The sequence below is a fragment of the Scomber scombrus genome, chromosome 9 (genome assembly GCF_963691925.1).
Source record: "Scomber scombrus chromosome 9, fScoSco1.1, whole genome shotgun sequence".
NCBI lineage: Eukaryota > Metazoa > Chordata > Actinopteri > Scombriformes > Scombridae > Scomber > Scomber scombrus.
In genome coordinates this window covers 3,782,233-3,803,716 of record NC_084978.1, presented here as the reverse complement: position 1 = coordinate 3,803,716, position 21,484 = coordinate 3,782,233, and the positions used below count along the sequence as shown (strand labels likewise).

Here is a 21,484-nt window from a genome sequence, read left to right as displayed (position 1 = left end):
TAACCCATGTAATACTCAGATGAAAACACTTCTTCCTGTAGTCTTTTCTTTTTCTCTCTTTGGACTTTTCAGACGCAGCATGTCAGGCTCAGCTCTACATTTAGCATTAGATTGTACATCATCATAAACCTTTTTCAGGACAGACATTTTGACTTGCTAAGCAGGAAAAATACTTTAGTGTCCCAGTAAGCAATGCCAGTGTTCCTCCATGCACGGCACGAAGGCCAAGAAAAAGCAGCAATGATTCACGTCATTTATTACACCTGTATTAAAACGTCTGCCCTGAAAAAAAAGTCTGTCAGGCTCAGCTGTGCTTTGAGTTGAACGTAAATACTAGCATATTAGCATATTGACACACTAAAATATCTGTTTCACACACACATGTACACACTGTGTCCTTAACTGACCAGTAACAGGTAATATACTGAATGTGTATGCGTGTGTTTGTGTCCCATGGGTTGGGTTGGTTGAGGCCTGTCAGATCCTGTCCAGTGTGCCAAAACAAACACAACCATCAGCAAGAGGTTACATCCAGTAGCTCTGCATCTCTCTGGGAGTTTCTGCTGTATATTTCCTCTCCTTTAGGAGGAATTTCATCATCCTGTCCTGGCTGGAAATTCATGTCGACATTAGTCCGTAGTTCAAATCAAAGGGAATGTAATGTAAACACAGTACTGCTAATGAAACCATCAAACCACAAGGGTAAAAGAATCAAATACAAGCTAGAGTTTGGAGTGTTTTGCAGTTTTACTAAATGATCTGACTTGATTAAATGGTTAAAGTAAATTAGAAATTCACAAGACTAAAGGTTGAGAGATATATGATAATGTTAGCAGCTTTTGTTTTGTTGAAATTGTCTTTATTTGCTTAATATTTGGGGTTTTGCCGGCCGCAAAAGTTGCAAGAAAACTAGCAAACAGGTGAGTGATGGAGAACAAACACATCTTTACAGACTCACACAGACCGGATGTGGCAAATCAGTCAAAATAAACTACATTTGTACCCTGTTTGGGGGAAGGACTGAAGGCCCCCCAACACTGCAATGATGTCATGTGGTATTTTGTTGTTTCTTATTCCCGCTTCCTTGTTTTGGCTCGTATGAAGACTGATTCCAGTTTTGATTTGCATTCCAAAATTGAAAGAGTGCCCTACTCTGGATCAGATATTTCGGAACATGTAGACAGATCAGATCGGAATGTGATACGGATTATCTCGAATTCCTGCTATCGACACGATCATGTCCTCATTTATATCATCATGCACACACAAATGCATATGTACAGATGTATATGCACACATGTATAACCACAGTGGGACACCCAGGGGCAGGCTGGTGTCAGATCCATCTTTGAAAAAGATAAAAAAAACAGGCAAACACAGACCCTCAGAATCACATGAATGTACATGTACATGCATGCACACATATACATATACTGTTATGGTAAGAAACTTGCAACAAACGAGATGCCTGGAACAGCCAAAGATACCCATAAAGAAAGATTAACTACTCTAATAAGTCTGGAAACGTGAATGTCAAGTTTCAACCCAGGCCAGTGTCGCACAGTCATGATTTATGAATACTACATCAGCAACTTTGAGTCAACTAACTGTATTAAATGTGATTCCCTTTGCTTGGAAGTTAATTTCTAGACTCAACACCTAGCAGGCTGTTGGCATTTAGCAGCAGCCCTCGAGCTAGCAGGAGACTCCCTTTATGACGCCTCTGTGCTTTTGATGAAGGAGATTAAATGTTCAGATAGAGTTTTTGCTGAACACACACGAAAGAGAGGCGTGTTTGAACCTGTGAGTTATACAAGTGAAGGCAGGAGTTTTTTAAAAAACAAGGTAAAACAAGAACCTCAAGGTGCTTTATTTGAATTATTGCTTCAATCAGTAGAGGATTATTCATGCAAATTCCAAGTTTTAGTAAATCTTCAAGACAGGTGGTCCAGGCACTATACTCATAACACCAACAGCTCAGAAGATATTTTAGGATTTGAGGTTAGATTAGTGTGCCTACTCGAAGATAAGCTAACAACAAGAGCCATACTATTTGTGTAGCTAAATAGAGCCTATATTGAATACCCTTGTTTACTGCCTTTTTGGTAAGAGAGATTGTGAATGGAGGAGTAGAACGATGAACCCTTTTACTCAAAACGGTACTTTAGAATTTCCATGTTACCGTATGTTACTTTACACTTTAACTCCACACCTTTATGTACTATACAGATTAATATGCAAAATCCTGTAAAATATGCTGTATTATTAAGATTAAACCAGTGATTCCCAACCTTTTAGGTTTTTGACTTCTTAGAAAAAAATCAGTGTCTAATTGAAGCCTGGCTATTTTCCTCAGCTAAGTCCTCTGACTTTCCCATTTTATATAATTTCATTTTAACAAGCAATTGGGACTGAAATAAGAAAAACAATACATGGATAGTGGCAACAGGAGAAAGTAACACACCAATCAGAGCAGACAATGTAAACTACTGACTTAACACCAGACGGGGAGTTCCGGTCCTCTGCAATGAGGCCAACACGGAGGTAACTTAAAACTGCACTCTATCAAAAGGCCACCAGGGGGCGACCGTTTTGGTGTCAAAAGGACTTCCGTCTCTATACAAGTCAATGGAGAATTCACCAACTTCTCACTTGATTTCTAACCTCAGTAAACATTTTCAAAATGTGTTTATGGTCTCAATCGCTAGTTTAAAGCCTTCTTCAATGCAGTATGATGTTCATTTGGGACATTTTGGCCTCCCTGAATTTATATTTGATGATAAAGCAGGGTATGCATTAGGGCGTGGCTACGTCATGATTGACAGGTTGATTGGTTCACAGGTTCAGGAGGGCGCCTCATGCCCCTCCTGATGCCCATATAAGTAGAATCCATGTTTTTATTTTTCCCGGCATGCACCTGAAATGTTCAAGATGGCGCTGCTCAGATCCGATACTATTGGCCTCCGAGCAGCAGTCCACAAACCAATGGGTGACGTCATGGATGTTACGTCCATTTCTTATATACAGTCTATGCTCCAGATTAGATAACGTTCCTCTTTAGGTGGTGCACGTGTTCAAATAACGTATTTGAAGTTGACTTCTTGTTTAACGCTAACACACCCAAACTTTAGGATTCTGAAAAAAAAGCCTGATCGTTTGAGTCTGTGTATGCGACCAGGATTTAAGACTCCTACTTATGCTGCTAAGGTGACGATCTAGTAATTTAGTCTAGCTAATAAATAAGATGATAGTTCAGTGCACGAATGCAGACTGTTTCCCAAATTGGCAAATAACTGGTTAGCTCTCCGTTACTTGAAGAGGGATAAAATAATTTAAATTGTGCAGCTTTTCTAGACTTTCCAAATATTTGATCTGGTAGTGAACCTTAATTTATGGTGATTGTGTGATACTAAATTACAAACGAAACAATGTATTCACCGTTTGTATGCACGTGTCGACTGTGTTTTTGTAATTACTCTCACTGCCATAAGGGGGAGCCAAATGTCCGGCACAGCAGCTTTAAGTGAATGATGTGAGTACTTCTTCCAAAACTGGTTATTAAAGCTGTTATTGTTGAACAGAGTAAAAAATATACAAGATTAGTTTTATCTCTTAAAGGTATTCCAAACATATTTAATGTTTTCTTATTTGTTAAATGCTTAAGTGGGTGAAAGTCTTTAAATTAAGAGGTTCTTTTTCCAAGTAAATGTGAAGCAAATATGTTCCTGCCAGCTCCTCAACTCTTCTAAAAGTACTTTCTGTCTGCGAGGAAGTGAAAGTGTTCTCAGTTGTTATGAGACCAGGCAGAAGATCTGTGCTCCATCCATCCACACCTCAGCATAAAAAAAATGTTTATGTTTTATGTGCTTAAAGATGAAAGCACTGTAAGCTTTTTTTTTTTATTGCACTGCCTGGAGTCCGAGCCTCTGATGTGTCCAGACAGAGTGTTGGTGTGTGTGTGTGTGTGTGTGTGTGTGTGTGTGTGTTTGTGGTGCCAAGATGGGAGCCAGATACAGTGAAAATCGTTTGGGTGTGTGTGTGTGAGTGTGTGTGTGTGTGTGTGTGTGTGTGTGTGTGTGTGTCTGATGTCAGTACACTGTGTCCGAGCCGCAGCTTCAGCTCTGGTTTACACGTCACCAAACTGTCTGCTGGCTGCTGACGTCTGCTGCTTTGACTCAGTCCAGAGGTAAGTATTTACCTCCTTTATCACAGCTCCCCCTCCCCTCTTTAAGTCGGTTTACAGTTGGAAAAATCCACACTGGCTTACATAATCATATTTATTCTGCTTCCACTTTCATTTAAACCATATTGTATGATATTTACATTGAGTGGAATATTCAAATCTAAATGGCTGAACCACTCCATCAAATTGACATATTGTAGATGATTTTTCGGCATCATTTTAAATACATTTACCCTAAATCTAGCAACATATTTGGTATATTTGAAAACTTTGGGCAGTCCTTTAGAGTTTAAAATACATTTTGGGTGTTTTGAACACTGTTTGGCTGCACAGCATGAGTTTATAAAGATTGGCTCACTGGTGGATCAGTGAGGTTTATTAATGGACGCCTTAAAATAGAGCTGCAGTCAGTCAACATATGAGTCAGATATCAAAGCTAATAGTTATACTAATTAAGGGCTTGGCGGGATGATTTATGTTTAAAAAAAGGGGGTCTTATTTCATATTTTGGCCATCATTCCTATCAGCTGGGATTGTATCTATCTCACTAACTTCATTGCAGAGTTCTTCTCTTTCATGGAGTCAGTTGAGTTGAGAGTTAAGAAGTACAACATGGTCCTTTAAAGTTTTTAATTAGTCAAATTCTACAGAGCCCCTGAAAGTACAAAAAAAGATTATATATTTATTACAAGATATCAACTCACAAGATACTACAAACATTCTCAGTCATATCACCCAATGATGACATCTTTAATGAGACTTAATTGAGACAATCTTTGTGAAATGAAGGGAAATTCAACATATCATCATCCTGTAATTACCACTTGTGACCACAGTAGGTGCTGTTGAGCAAAAGTTAAATATTTTAGTTAGGAGCTTTAATTTAATCTTAATGTTATTGTTCAGAAATCTGTTGAAGAGACCTGAACCATCTGCACATGTTATTACCCTATAAAATATTTAATAATATTTAATAGCCACATCCTTCCACATCATCCAAAAACTGCAAACACATATAAATGATGACGTCTTTAACACAACTTAATTGAGACAATAATGTGAAATGAAGGAAAATTCAACATACCGTCATCCTGTAATTACCACTTGTGACCACAGAGGTTGCTGTTGAGCAGAAGATTTATATTTTATGCTTTTAAAGACCAGGCTTGAGTTTTATTGTACACAAGTCTTTTGGAGAGACCTGAACCATCCAAACATCCTATTATACTATAAAGTATTCATTTAGTAGCCACATCCCTTCACGTCATCCAAAACCTGCAAACACATAAAAAACATGCACAAAAATATTGACCATGGGTGTTCATCTGTCTATTTACTATCTGGTAAACGATACCATGCATGTGTCATCTGCTTGTATTCAGGACCAAACCAAATGCAGCAATAACATGTACAGATTTTGTCCGACCACAGACTTCAACACGTTCTCATCCCAGGTTGTTATGTTTCCTCCCTGTGTGGCTGAACTCAGACACCTATACTGCGGTCGACAGCTTGCCCTGTATACAAATCCTTACAAACCTGGACTTGGAAGATCCTGGTGGTCAGGGCAGTGAGCTCATCTGCTGCTCCTGCGTGTCGGTGTAATTACAGCCTGTAACCCTCCATCAGGGTTAGCCTCCATGCCTTTCAGCCTCAGTCTGTTTTGAGGAACGACTTTAAATCACAACTTCCCTCGAACAAACAAACAGTTCGCAGCTGTTCCACTAATCCAGACTGAAGAAGGAAGAACGTAACAATACAGCACACTAACACCTAGTACATCTTCAATATTAATACACATAACCATTTATCCACATAATATTTACTGCCTGTATTTTACCACTTTCTGCGTACTGTAGAAATCTTTCTTTTGAGAATCCTCTGTTTTAACCCTTTACATACTGTTCATTTTCTGACTCATAATAAGTCTCTACACCAATTCACATTCATAAATCCCCATTAGTCATTAATACATGTTAGATTTATCCTTCTGCTTGATTAATCTTGTGGAAAAAAAGACATTCACAATCACTATTTTATGATCCAGGAGAACAGTAAGTATCACAAAATGTGATTCTTTTCCAATTCTGTAGGTTGAATTAACTTAAAACCAAATACCCTACAGTAATCAATTACTTAATATCATTTAAAATTCAAAGTTTTCAAAAAATGTAGAACGATCTATGAAAAAGGTTTTTAAAAAGTGAGTTCCTGCTCGGCCTATAGACTTTACATTGTAATAATGTCATATTTTGAATCGCTTTTCTTGGCTGGAGGAAAGTTTTACACAAATAAAACGTCCATGGATCAAACATTTGTAATAGAAAGAGTCATAATTGCTGTTTGAGATGTCTCTGTCATAATGGGGGTCTTTGGAGAAAAGGCTTTTTGGGCCGCTGGGGGATTTTTTGCTGCAATACCACAAGTGACCACTGGGTGAAATCGGCTGATAGGCTGAGGCGTGGCATCCTATCCAGCTCTTTTAATATATGCATGATATAAAGGGACATTTTACTTCGTAGGAGGAGGTGGGTTGGGTGGATGTTTGGATAGTTAGATGTCAAATATTAACCTTTTGCTGCAGGAGACCACTGAATGTCACATTTCCAACCAAGACCCAGGACAGTTTTTTTGTTGTTGTGGTGTTCACTGTTTCCATGACGACTTTTCCAAGTGATCATTTCATCCCAAACCATGTTCTTTCCTTAAACCTAACCAAGTGTTTGGTTGTTGTTTTTTTGTCTATGTGCCTAAACCTAACCAAACCACACCAGTTGCTCTGAGCTTGTAATATTGCTGCGTGTACACTGGATTTAGTTGAAAGCCTGGTGCGTCGCCATAGAGACGCCAAAGGGTGCTTTGTGTGTCTGCATGAGATGTCAGGGAGGTGTGTGTGTTTGTGTGACAAAGTCAGTATTTGACAACCTGGGATGTGAACGGGTTGGTAAATTACGTACAACACACACGCACACATACAGAGCTACAGATTCATAAAAAGGTCAGAGACTGTTGACTACTTTATATCCCTTAACTTGAGACTTTTAAGTTTTGTGTCAACTTCTTACACAACTAAAATAAATAGGCAGGTTTTGCATTAACTGTCTAAATATTCAGGCTTCAAGCACTTAATATCCCTGCTTTAAAAAACAACAACTTGAGACTTAACTTGCATGACTGATTGGGAATCCTGCAGCTCTTCTGTGTCCAATAATATCTTTTATTTGGTTCATCATGATGGTTTTTTCCTTGTTTACTTTCATTCTTGAGGCCGTTGTGAAGATTTTCTATTTTAAATGTCGACCAATTAAAGACGACGCACAACCAACATATCATTTGCATTTCAAGTTCTTTTCACATGAGCACAAATTTCTTGAGAAAAGACCCATAAATTGTGTAAGGTGGGCGTTTATAGTATATAACGGGTGTTTCTGCTGTTGTGTGTTGAGCAGCAGCAGCAGCAGGAGGAGGAGGAGAAGGAGGAGGAGGAGGCGTGTGACTGAGGGCAAAACATCTATCAAAGTGAAAAGACTCCCTGTCCCTCACCATACAGTAATCATTTTAAGAGCCAGTGTGACTTTATAGAGGAAATAGTGGTTAAAAAAATAGCTTTGATGTTTGCAATTGGGTTTAAATATTCCGAGTCCTCCCTCTGCACCTCCCTCGCTCTCATTTAGAGTTTCAAACACGTACTGTGAAGGTTGAGGTACACTTTTACAGGTGAGCCTGGAAGGCAAAGAGGGAGCACAAATAAACATGTTGATTTAACTGAAAAGCTAATTAAATAATAATACAAAAAGTCTTGGAAATCTGGGAGAAAAAGGCCGTAACGCTTTAATTTAGCATTTATATGAAGTAAACTTACATTAAACCCATAAAATACAACAACAGTAGAGGACATCTATTATCATTCAATCCAATCATCACTACCCAGAAACTGTTGAGGACTTGTGATGATTATTTAAAGTCAATCATTCAATCGACCTACTTTGCAGTCAAAAATAATGTCAATGTGTTTTTTAAATGTATTAGTAATAGTTTTATATTATTAGTATAAAGAAAACAGATCCAAAAAATATCAGGAATGTTCCTTTTCATGTCTCAGCTGGCTGGAGGGGCGTGTTGGTATCTGGGTCAGTGACAAATAAGGGTCGGCAAGATGAGCAATTCAAAATATCTTAAAAACTAGTTTTAAAACCAGTATCAGGTTTGTTAAAATGTACATTTTGTATTTTCTTGGTTTTATGTCATTTGAAATGACATTGGCACCATTTTTTAAAACCAAAAGTAAGTCTGAATGCTCCTGAAAATGTCAAATGGTATAACCACAAAAGAATGATAAATATTAAATATTTAATTCCTCAGATTAAATCTAATATTTGGAACAACTGTATTTCATTACCTTTATTTAATATAAAAAGTTATAATATAAGATCATGCCAAACTAGTTGATATGGTGTTTTATTGAGAATTTAGTGTTTTTTAAGCAAGTTGAATTATTTGGTACAAAGTTTTTATGGTTACACCACATTTTTGTCATAATCATCTAATATATTCTCTCCAAAATGGATTAAAAGCAGAAATGTTATGCTGGGTATGCAAGGTATTCATTCATTTTCAAAAAAAAGTAATTGATCCATCTATGTTTGATTGACATTAGCTGTTACATTTGCACATATGTTTATATGCTCTTTAATCTCCTGTAGCTGGGCAGCACTTTTCTGTGGTAAATGTTTGTTTGGTAGCTCTATCAACAAGCTGAGGTGCAGGACAAGACGTGTGTTCATGTTTGTAAGTTAGATAAGACACAGTCCTAATGTGGGTTGTTGTTCAGAGTCTGTGGCCCATGTGTTGCGTAGCAGGATGCAATCAGGCTCAGTGTGACCGTCTGCTCCGACTGTGATGGAACGGCACGTTATCACTTCAGGAAAAGATTTGATTCTCTGTATCAAAATAAGGATGTGATCTATGTAGGCAGATGATGGAACGGTATTTAATCAAAATATTATAAAACTAAAGGGGTATGTCGCTATGAGATCAAATCATTTAAAGTTTAACTTATAAATGATTTCTGAATCTTTCTAGAAGGAGAGCACAGGATACGTGATTCACAGAGCAGATATGTATGACGTAGTAGACAGTAAAGGGCAATTTCATTTGAATTCAGTACCTCCTAATTGTTACCGTTGTTCCTTATCTGGATCTAGACACTGATTTGTAAAAAATGTAAATATTTTCAGTCGAGAAATGTGTTTTAGAGTATCCTCCAGGCTTAGATATGCTGTGTGAATGTTGTCTGGTTTTATCAGTTTTAGTCTGACTGATAAGAAGCCAAACACCCAAATTCTTGTTCTCAATACTCTCAGACTCTCAGCAGGATGAGTGCAATCTCCTCTTTTCTTTTATTGAGTGTGTGATGTGGCACAGAGGTGTACAGGTGTGTGTGTGTGTGTGTGTGTGTGTGTGTGTGTGTGTGTGTGTGTGTGTGTGTGTGTGTGTGTGTGTGTCATAGTATTTAATAATTGTGCTTTTTCTTGAGGTTTAACTGAACATGCTCAAACCTGCAGAGCTCCAGATGGATGATTTAGCAAAAAAACAACATAATTGTAACCCTGAAGTTCATCTTCTCTTTGAGGGTTGTAAAGTTGTAAAGTTAAATACAGAGAGACAACTGCCACGCATACAGAGAGAGAGAGGGAGAGAAAGAAAGGAGTGAGAGTGAGAAGAAGGGAGGAAGAGAGAAAATGGTGTGAGAGAGGAGAGAGGGGAGAGGGGGAAAATGAAAAGAAAAGAAAACGAGACAGAAAAAAGCAGACAGACTGAGGAAAGGGGGATGAAGGGTGAACGAGAGGATAAACGAGGTGGGAGGAGGAGAGAGAGAGGGGAGAGTCTCACGGTATAATGACACCTCCTCCCCCACCTCTTCTCTTCTCCTCCTCCTTCTTTTCTCTCCATCATCGGCTGGACTGTGGCTTCCAGGCAGAATGGAAAACGCCACGTTGCATTGCAGCTTTTCTTTTTTTTCCTCCCCTCTCTCTCTCCCTCTCTCTCCCTTTCCTTCCTCCCTCCCTCCAGCTGTTCCTCACATCAGCTCGGTGGGAACAGACAGGAGCAATCTATAGGAAACATAACAAACCCTGGCCAAGTGTGTCCATGAAAGAACAGATTTGGAGCTTGATTGCTTCTGTCTATCTGTCGGAGGAGGAGGAGGAGGACGGCAGGTGTTTTGAAAACTGAATCATGAAACCCGGCTGTGATGAGGTAAATGTTCCACAAGCCAGAAGTTTTCCCCAGAGGATTGAATGTTTTCCCTGAGTTACAGCCTCTAGCCTGCAGAGGAAGCCAGGCTGATGCTATGGAGCTGTAACATGCTCATAAACAGCGTTATGCTTCCATATCTTACATAGCTTACCGCTTACTGTAACATAATGTGATCATGTTATGAGCAGAGTATGAACTTTAATTGTACATTACCTCTCTAGAAGTTAAGTCACAGGCATGAAACTGAAGTGAATATTTTCAAAATGAATCAATTGATATAATATAAGATGATAAAAGGTCTTATTTGAGTGTTTAAGAGCAAGGAGGTGAATCGTTAAAGCTTAAATATAACAATAATAAAAAGAAAAGTAATATTTATTTACATGCTGTACATTTACACAGAAGTTTCCTAAAACTCCTCCAAGAAAAATCTATGTTATGAATAGATAGTAACTATAAGCTTTTCCCTTCACGCATTCACCCTAAAACAAAGATGCTAAATCCATACCAGCTTCACAAGTGCTGTCGAGTCACTGAGCTTGACCTTTGACCTCCTGTGCAGGAGAGCAGACTGGAAATACATGAGTCACAGAGGGTGAGTCGTAGGGTCAAAGGGGGAACATCAAAGAGATTTCCTTAAATTAGACCTGTGCAATGTTAGCTCCTTCAAACTATGTTCATGTGAAGTCAAGTTATATTACTTTCTCAATAATTAAACAAGAAACAGTCCTTAACTAATAGGTTTAGCTTCCTAAACATAATCATAAATACCTTCATGATGCGTCAGATAAACATATGGATACTGGTTAACAAATGTATTTAATTGTTTTAATCACTAATTGGCATTTTATACCAACTATTAGATCATGAGAGTGAACACATAACAGGAAACAAGGGAGAGATGCATCAAAAGTCACCAAATCTTAACCTTGCAGACACAAAATGAATTAATGTACATTGGGTCTGAAAGAAACAGATCATTTCCAAACTTTTGGTCCCTTAAAAACCTCTAAGGTGAATATATCCATGTGCACAGAAACCTGATGTATTATGTGCATGAGGTTTAGCTTCTAAAACATAATCATAAATACCTTCATCATGCTTTAAATTAAACACATGGATACTGGAGAGAGAAAAAGACAGTTGATATTTGTATTTAATGACTTTTTGGGGCATTTTATGCCATTTATTAGATTGTGATACTGAACACATGACAGGAAACAAGAGAGACAGACATCAAAAGTCACCAGCTGGAATCAAACCAGACCAAATCTTAACCTGCAATTGACTGAATTTTGTTCCTTTAAAGACTTCTAATGTGAACATATCCATGTGCACAGACACCGGATGTATTGTGTGCATCTGTTTTGGGGACATGTATGCTCTGATAGACTCCAAAACAGATGTGGGCAGCAGTGCAGACACACACGTGAGTCCACAAATACAGTTTTATAAAGGTTTTCTACATTTTGGGACTCATAGAACATGCTCACTAAAGTCCTATGGCTGACTTCCTGTTGCCCTCCATGCACACATGACTGGCTAGGAAAGAGTTAAATGGCCTGTGATGCTGAGTGTATTGATTGATGATTGTAATTATGGGGAAATGATGATGCAAAGATCCTGCAATAGCAAATGTAACACCACAATGATCTCACAGCCCATGCAGCACTGATCCAGGAGGTTCGGTTGATCCTTTAAAGCCTGTGTTGGTACGAGGAAAGTATAATTTGGGTTTGACTGTGACCCACTGTGCCACCATCCTGTTCCTCATCTTCGTCATTTAAAACAAACTACTGCTTCTGTCATCATAAATCATTTTCTGTATCAGTACATGTGATGAAATGTGCCAAATGTTCAGTAAGCATTCCTACAAAATCTGCAATTTAGCATTGTTTTATTTTATTTTCATCACTATTCTTGCTTTTTTTACTTTAAAATGTTATGTTTTGAAATAGGTCTGAACATTTTATAGGAAGACAAAACACTTTTGAATGTTTGAACAAGCTTATCTGTAGCTCTACATATCAGTAAAGAAACATCCAGAAAAAGTTTTGTTCCCAAGCTGCAAGTTTTTGTCTAGACTGGAACGTCGGTGGGAGCTGAGAGTTAACATTAGGCCCTGCCCACATGGGGAGGGTGCAATGAGAGGTTTAAGTCGAGTGTGTGTGTGTGTGTGTGTGTGTATGTGTGTGTGTGGGGAGGGGGGGAACTGGAGGGTGGGGGGGTCTGGGTCTGATCTGGGACGTCCCACTGGAAATGTCTTCTGTGTGAACTGGAGAGGCTGTTAGATCGTCCCGGCCCTGCACACAGCTGACTTCTCTTCTGGTTTCCCTGTTCTGAAAAGCTGAAGGTAAGAATCACATCTCCTGTGATTGTTTATCAATGTGACTGGCAATGTGCAGAAAAGACATAATATTGTTCTCCTTTTGCAAGTGCAAGATTTTGTTCGTGAAGAGGGAAAGAAAGTTGTTAAGAACTTACTGAGAACATTTTTGTATTGTAGTTTCTTTGTGATAAAGTGCCATAAAACTACACTTATGAGTTTGGGTAAGATTTTGCAGAAGTTGAACTTTTTTTTCTGTCTAAAATTACCTCATAATTGTTTTCTTAGTTGCAACAAAATCAAGAAAAATCTACAAGTTCTGTGAGGTTTATTGTCAGTGTGAACAAAAGTAAACCAAGCAACAAAGTCTCTTCTTTTTTGCCAAGTTTAACATGCACAAAGTTCACCAGCGACTGCATTAAAATTCAACCTAGTGTAAAAAAAAAAATCCAGCAAACATTCACAGCGAACTACCTGCGTGTTTGTCTGTGTTGATTTCTCAATTTCCTCCCTTGGTTTTCACTATTTACTCTTTCTTTATAAACATTCATTAAAATGAGTGACAGCTGGTTTTTTAAAAAGCAGCTTCTTTAGCCTCAAACCTCAGTCAACAATCCTCCCCTGTCATTACTGTTTAACAGCTGCGAGGAAAATCACTGCCTGCAGGTAAACAAGCTGTGATTATGAGAATTAATTCTGTGTGGAGGTATTGTGTGCCACATCGGCAATAGGAGGAGGAGGAGGAGGAGGGGGAAGAAGAGGAGGAGGGCTGTGGGTTAAGTGTTGGGGGAAGGAGGGAGATGCAGAAACACACACACACACACACATACACAGCCTGATATATGGGCTTTAATTCATGAACTTCTTTTATTTTGTGTTTTCACGTGATGATGATTAATTCACTGCAAGAATTTCTTTGCTTTTTTTGAGCATTCTCAGTTTTGTAAATGCACTTCTGCAAAGCAAATAAAGTGAATGACATGAACACACAGAGAGAGAAAGAAGAAAAGAAAGAAAGAAAGAAAAGAAGAGGGACAGAGAGAGAAAGAAAGGATGAGAAGCGGGGGTGGATGAGATTCCAGCATAGCCTAATAGTGCAATGGGGACGTTTATCAGGCAAATATCTTTCCCCCTCTCTCTCTCTCTCTCTCTCTCTCTCTCTCTCTCTCTCTCTCTCTGATTACTCTCATGTAAAGGAATGTGGGTTGCCTTGGTGATTGGTCACCAGCTGTTTGTAACGCTCGGAGTGAGTTAGTTCAGATGCCCTCAAGTGTCGGGACTTCACTCACGTTCAAATGCACAAGAGATGGGTTGTGGTGAAAGAGACATTTAGTGTGTTTATCGTGCTTTGCTCGAGGCTTTAGTTCCAATGAAAGGAAATCCATGATATCGTGTGTTACTGTTTCATCGTGACAATACCCTCGTGAACAAAGCCATAGTTTTCCAAGTTTGGTGTGGAAGAAGTTGATTGGCCTATGCAGAGCTCTGACCTCAATGCCATCTAACACCTTTAGCACTGTTTTCCTTAGACCTTATCACCCACAACATCAGTGTTGGACCTAAACAATGCTCTTGTGGCCAGTGTAGAAAACTGGGTGGAAACCAGAAGAGCAGAGGCTGTTATAGCAGCAGATTAATGCTTATAGTGTCAGACTCACGTGTGCAATAATCACACACTAGTATAATATTCACACATATGCGTAGTTTGATTTTAAGTCTTTGAAAACTTTAACATTTCCACTAGAAACTGAAGTAAAGTTGTGTTTCTTGTGTCTCTTCTTCCTGCATTATGTTTGAATCTGATCAGAGGTGATGCAGATTCTTCCTTTCTTTCTTTCTTTCTTTCTTTCTCCTTCTAAAAGAAGCTCTTGTTTTCCCTGTTTGTCACACCTGTCGAGGACCTGTTTTTTCCGAGCTGTTTGTGGAGAGACCGGAGGATAATGTGTCTGCATTAGTATGAGCGAGGTAGAGACAGAGTGTCTCTGGCTGGTTAATTGTTGAGGTGGCAGGTCTGGACCGAAGTGGGAGGAGGAGAAGGAGGAGGAGGAGGTGGTGGAAGAGGGAGGGGAAGGGAGTTGGGTGCTGGTGTTGGATATGAGGATGCTGGGAAATTTTGGGCCAGCTTGGCAATCTTTTAGAAAAGCACTAATCCCCCGACAGGAAGGAAGAATTGTGCTGCTGTCTGGGCTTGATGTGGAGAAGAAAACCTGGAGTTTAGTGTCAGCAAGAGAGAGAAAGAAAGAAAGAGAAAGACAGAGAGATGGTAACAAACAGACAAAGGAGAAAAGGAGAGAAATATTAAGAACAAATAAGTCGTAGAAAGTAAGAAAAGAGAGCAAAAGTATCAAGTTTATAGAGAGACAAGACAGCAAATGAGAACAGAGATGACACGTGAAAGAAGAGGAGTTACAAGATGTGACTCAGACTTACTCAAGTGGAAAAAACTCAGAGAAGCTGAAGTGAATGATTCATCCTCTGAGGTTCAGACTGAAGACATGTTTCTATTCAGTCTTTTAACACTTCCATCAATTATTATAGGTGGGATAAGTGCTGCCTTTTGTCTTTGAGCTTGGGTTTTTGGTCAATAAACTTTCTGTAGGTGGATATCAAGACTAACTAACAGTTAACCAACAGTTCATCTTCAGTAATTACAAGCTTCCTCTGAGCAGACAGTGAGTGTTAAGATCAGATAATGTAGATGTTTTCTTGAGCTGTCAAATCACCGTCATCAGTAATTAAAGAGGCTGCAAAACTTACATTTATATGAAAAAAAAGTTCTTCTCTTTAATGCATATTTAAAACAAACTGCTACAGGTTGTTTTCTTCTTCACGTGAAAATGATCTTTGCACAGATTCCTGCTGGCCGCCTCTTTGAGTTTACACACAACAAATAAGATGATAGACCATTAAAAATAAGAATAACAGTAACTTAAAAGGCCATGAAGAAAGATAACAGAAAGAAAAATGTGATGAAAGCCAAAAGAAAGAGAGAAAATCACACTTTTCTACTGCAATTCAGCAAAAGACTCACGTGCTTGAAATCAGTCCAAATGGCACGCCCGATGACGGCGAAACTAATATACAGGATTCAATACTATTGTTGCAGAGACAATGAACTTTTTTACAACATATTTTGGACTCAAACCACAGTGGAAAACTCAAAAAGAAGACGAGACAACAACAACAACAAAGAAGGAAGGAGGGAAACAAACTGTTTATGGCCCAAAGAAAAGTGGAAAACCAAAAACCTGAGAAAAGAGATCAGGTGTCGAGAAACTCAGGTTACACATATCCTGACTTTCGTATCCACACTCTTCTCCTCTTGTTTGTGCTCTTTGTGCACAGGGTTTCCTGAGTGATAGGGATGACTGGCGGCCTCTGTGAAAACTACCCTTTGTCCAGTTGACATGAAGGGATTTCCCCCCCTCTGCGCTCTCTAGGGAGGAAAATAATTTGTCAAGTGTCTGGTTCCAAGTCGAAGTAGAAGGAGGGGGTTGTACTTTGATATGAAGGAGTTTGATATTCAAACAAGTAAACAATAGCTGTAGGATGAAGTTTGCTATCGATAAAGTCAAAGTTTGTTATAGCAGAGCTGCATCAATATGCATAATGTTAACTTTATATTGATAGAAACAAGCAAGCAAAGCTATTAAGTCCTGTTTCTTTAATAGTAAATAGTATTTGACTCATTTTTGTATGTATTCCAGCAATTATTTTGAATGTTGGTTCAGTGTCTTTTGAAGTTTCTTAAATTATTATCTGCAACTACAAACTTTTCAGAAGGTAAAAAAACACCTCAACAGATCAGATGTCAAAGATTTGATCCATCCTTGATTAGTGTTAGAGTCATTTTCATCATCAAAGATAGAACTGGTGTTACTTAACCTTTTTCTTTCTTCTCCATGAAAAGACCAAATAGTACTTTATTATTGCTACTTAACTCATGGCTGCAGTATTAAAACATGATAATAAAAGCCATACTCTTATATTTTGGTGACATATTTCAAGTTTTTAGTAAATATAAGGTCAAACTAACGAGAAGTAGCAAGAAGTAGAAATATAAAACATTTTATATTTGATCTAATTATAGTCTAATCCTGCTAAGGTCACCTTTAGACTGTGCAACAACAATAACTGTATAGGTTCATGTTACAAAACTAGTGTGTTTTCACCTAAACTTGAGAAACTTACAAAAACATCTCACCGGCCAATGCATTCAATGTCATTTCATGTCATATTCTGATTTGTAGACGTGGGTCATAGCAGCAGCCCCATTGTGAGAATTTGGTTTTAAATGTTTGGCTAAACTTTGGTCGCCAAAGCTCCTCATTAGCAATCGGTGGACGTGTCTCACAGTGCGATCTAAGACACCAAAGACCAAAAGATTTCACCATGTTCCTCTTCTGATTATCAAATTACAAAGTGTAAAGGAGTGTTTGACTTAAGTTTCTTTCAGTATTCATAGCATAACATCAAGAAATCACAGTGAAAATTAAAGCGTATTAGTGTTAAAAAAGTGAGTAGACATCACTTTGTTGTATTGAATTGGTGAATTTTGCCATGTGAGCTTTTCCATTTCCACTTTTTCCATTCAGTCTTTAATTTGTTTGAATGGACCACATCCACTGGGGCCATTATAGCAGCTTGGGGATTTACTTTAAACAGTTTACATTACAAGGGTTTAGCAGGACTTTACTGCCGGACTCTCTGGACAGTGTTTACAACACCTGTTTGACCCTTTCTGCATCAACTCCCTCATAAAGACCAAATGGTTTGAGCCAAGAATCTTCTTCCTTATGTGGGGATTTCCATCCAGGAGGAGGATGATGCTGTTTTGGGGGCAATGAAGAAGACTTCCAACTAACAACTGATGTAATAATCAACCAGCATCAGCATCTTCTTCAACATCGTCATCTTCTTCTTGATGACTTCTTGGGATTTCAATCATTGGAGGCAGTAGAAGCATCAATGGAGAACCTTTTCTATTGGATTTTGGATGCAAACATCAAGTGAAAGGAGGAAACAAACTATTAAATCCTCATATTTTACAGCTGCATTTTTGAGGGAATTGTATTAACTACAATCTCCTTCCTTCATAATAGTCCCCAGTCTTACAGAGCTCAGTACAGACAGAGGAAATCACTGTTCGTTCTCAGAGTCTTTTACAGCATATTTGCCTCTTCACAGTCCTTTTCTTCATGCCAGTGTTGTTTGTCTGCACTGTTTTGCTGGCAGACGAACTGCTACAGGTTGTTTTTCTCCGGGCTTCCAAACCCGCCTGTTATGTCACGAAGTAGAAAGAAGAAAGAATTCCTCTAAATCTGCACCCTTTAAAGAGCAATGGAAAAAAAGGAGGACAAGCAGAGTGCAACAGGGGGAGAAAAGAGAGCGAGAGAGATATTAGAGTGAAACTGAGGGCGATATCTGTATTTGCGGCAGGTTGTTTTCCTCCATAGCGAGTTTACACTTGCTTACCTAACTAACCTCCCAAATTAAATACATTTGAGGGGGAAAAAGAGCCCCTTTATGAGCCTGAAGTTTCCCCTTTAGCGTCGACCCTGTTTGATTATGAGAGCAGCTTTCCAAATAAAATAATTTGTTTTGCTGTTACGTCGTCCGTCCGGCCTCCTCCTTCCATGACTCTCTGACCAAATAGGAATATGTTAAAGTGGACATACGACTGGGAACACTGTGTCCCTCCAAATCAAACACCTTTTTCGGAGATGAGACCGTTTTTTCCCCCCCTTTCTTTGCGATCTCATTTAGCTCTGCTTGCTCTCAGTCAGACGCGCTACTTATAAGTGTGTCAGAAGTTTCTTTTTTATGAAGTTTCCCGTCAGCAGAACGCCTTTTTTTAGCTCGGCTCTTTGAACGGTTACAGAGAAGTTTCCTTGTGTGTGTGTGCGTGTGTGTGTGCAGGTTATTTGCAGACGTCACTGTTTGCGTCCTCTTGCCAGAAGTTTCTGTATTTTTCCACGTCCAAGCCCGCTCATGACTTCTTGGCCCGACATCTCTGGACCTTCACAAACAGTGGTCACCATTGTAGAAGTCCTGACGCTGAATTGAAGCACTGATTTTAAAAATTTGCTTTGACAGGACGAAAAAAACAATGTCACAACCATCATCTTTTATTCTCTTCAATCAGACGTTAATTGTAGAAGATTTCGAGTACAACCACAACATTCATCTGTTTGTCTCGCTCGCTGCATAGGAAGCAACTTGGGGACAATCTCTTCTTCTCTTGCTATGTTTTTCCCGCCTATCTGGATTCAAATTTTTTTAAACAGTCACAATCTTGTTTTCTCCAGTGTCTAAAGTCCAGACTCCCACATCTTATATATCAAAACAGGAATGCAGATCCAAAGATATGATTTGCTGTTGAAATCTACAGCTCTACTGATATAATTCAGATTATAGTTTACAAAGTGAGCATGTGCGGGTTGCATGCACAGAAGAAATATGGATTTTTTTCCCCTTGTAGTCACAAGAAATAGCATTTTTACACGGTAATGCTCAATTCAAAGCACTTACTATGGAGAATGGCTGCTTTTAGAGTTTTATATTATTTTATAAATAATAGTGGATTATTATCAGCCTGTTAACACAAAAAAGTGGAATAAGAAACATTTTAATGTTTTAGCTGGTTGAGGTGACGCTAACTTTATATCATTTTTAATACTCTTGGTATGGACGTTGTTCAATTTACCTGCATAACCATACATGCTATTTTATCATATATTTTGATATATAATCTGCAAAAAAACTAAGGTTTAAAAAAAAACAAGACAAACAAACAAAAAACTTCCAAAAAGTATATTTACTAAGAAGTCAAAATCAAAACATGATATTTTGTAATCGTACCAAAAGAAAAGAAAAAACTACACAGATGTTACAACAACAAAAAAGTCCTTAAGGTCCATTTAGCAGCTGTTCCAGAGCTTTCTACCATATGAAACAGCATTCATCAGCTAATTGAGTTCACTCACTTATTGAAGAACTGTAGATGTTCAAACTTTTCACGCATTTGAGGACTTAAAAGTTGACGTTGAAAGTTCATTCTCGATCTTGACTAAACAATCTCACCTCAAGGTCCATTTAGTAGCTGTTCTGGAGCTTTCTGCAGTATCACACAGTACATGCTCGTGTCCTCTCTGACCTTTTGAATGCAGCTGCCGTGCTATCACTGAACTGTGTGGAAAGAATGCAAAACTGATCTTGTTTCAGCCTCCAGAGTAAACAAGATGACAAAACCCAGAAGTCTGGTTGATGAACTAATGCAGTACAACTTGTAGATTCTTGAGTAACTGTGAGAAGTCTCTTGCTTTTAATCAGTGGTGTAATGTAAGAAAATGTCAGCATTTTAGTTACTGTTGAACTGTAACATAGTCGCTGGCTCTTCAGTCATGCTCTGGAGGTTTTTATCTGATGATAAGACATGTACAAACTCGCCGCACGAAAGAATGATACATCTTAAACATCTGGATTACACACAATATAAAACATGTCAGTCACTTCCGAACAATATTGAGAGTAACAACGAGAGAGGAAAAATGTGCCTGCAGGCAAACAATCACAGAGTCTCTATAGTCTAAATGACAGAAAGCTTGTTTAATGCTTGAGGGTTTGTCAAACAACACACGCAATAATGTCAACACCCTCCGATTTAGGTCGACTGTATGCAAACTTTACCCTTTTTACTGCATCTGTCTAAACACGTCGCCCTTTTCAGACGCTTCGTACCGTGAGGCCCTCCTGCATTTTTGAGGACAACTAGCAACCAGCTGAACAAAGTGTTCTTCCTCCACCTCCCCCTAAAATATGAAGTGTACTTATCCCTCAAGGCAATGTTTTTGAGAGCAGGTTCAATCATCTCCCTGCAATAGCTGAGCTGATAATTGCTGTAATTTCCAAAGGGTAACCGTCAAGAAAAACAAGATTAGATCATTTATTTTTTATTCATTTCATTGGTTCATTCATTGGTTTGAACCTGCTGCCTTCTTAGTGGAGCTGCAGGAATTCAGACTATTCCAAGCCTTGTTTTGTAAATTGTATTATCCCCCCGCTGATCTCCTGCGGCGTTCGGTATATTGCACAAACTGCACAAACTTTGTCAACTCACTTCAGCCTTATTGCCCCTGCATGAAGAATTTCATAGCAACACTATAAAAACAAATACAGGAGATGCAACCTGTTGTTTCAGGGGTTGTTGAGGGCAATTCTGGTTCCTTCTGATATCCAGCCAAAACAAACGCCAACATCGATATATGTAAGGAAATGGAGTCTAGAGCTTTGATCTTTGGCAGGCAGTCTCTCCAGACACTTGAGACTAACTAACCCCTATATACAGTACGTCGTTTGATGTCAGAGATAGTTTCTGGTTGTCTGCTTCAAACAGCTGACTGTATGGAGGTGCAGAGGGAGATAACTAATACAGAAAGAGGGAGAAAGACCAAGCAATGTCACGCTCCATTACCAGACAAAGGAACCCTTATTTAGTCCTTCAGATGAGACATGATGAAAGGGAGATGGAAGCAGAGAATAACACGTTGAGTCTACAACAATGGACGCTCAGACACAGTCGGATGGAGAGGAGAGGAAGACAGGCAGACAGACAGATAGGGAGCTCTCGTCTGCACAGCAGCCACATATTATCTCATAGGAAATCTGCACCTCTTTGTGTGCAAAAACATTTTCCAACTACTTTGACGCAAAATAGC

At 38.8% G+C, this 21,484-nt stretch overlaps 1 protein-coding gene across 1 annotated transcript in view; it reads left to right on the top strand.

The window, feature by feature from the left end:
* Positions 1-12,720: 12,720 nt before the first annotated feature.
* Positions 12,721-21,484, top strand: part of sparc (secreted protein, acidic, cysteine-rich (osteonectin)) — a 24,724-nt gene continuing 15,960 nt past the window's right edge. Inside the window, exon 1 of the mRNA XM_062425370.1 lies at positions 12,721-12,794. The gene's annotated coding sequence lies outside the window, so the exon portion shown is untranslated. The remainder of the gene's footprint in view (positions 12,795-21,484) is intronic.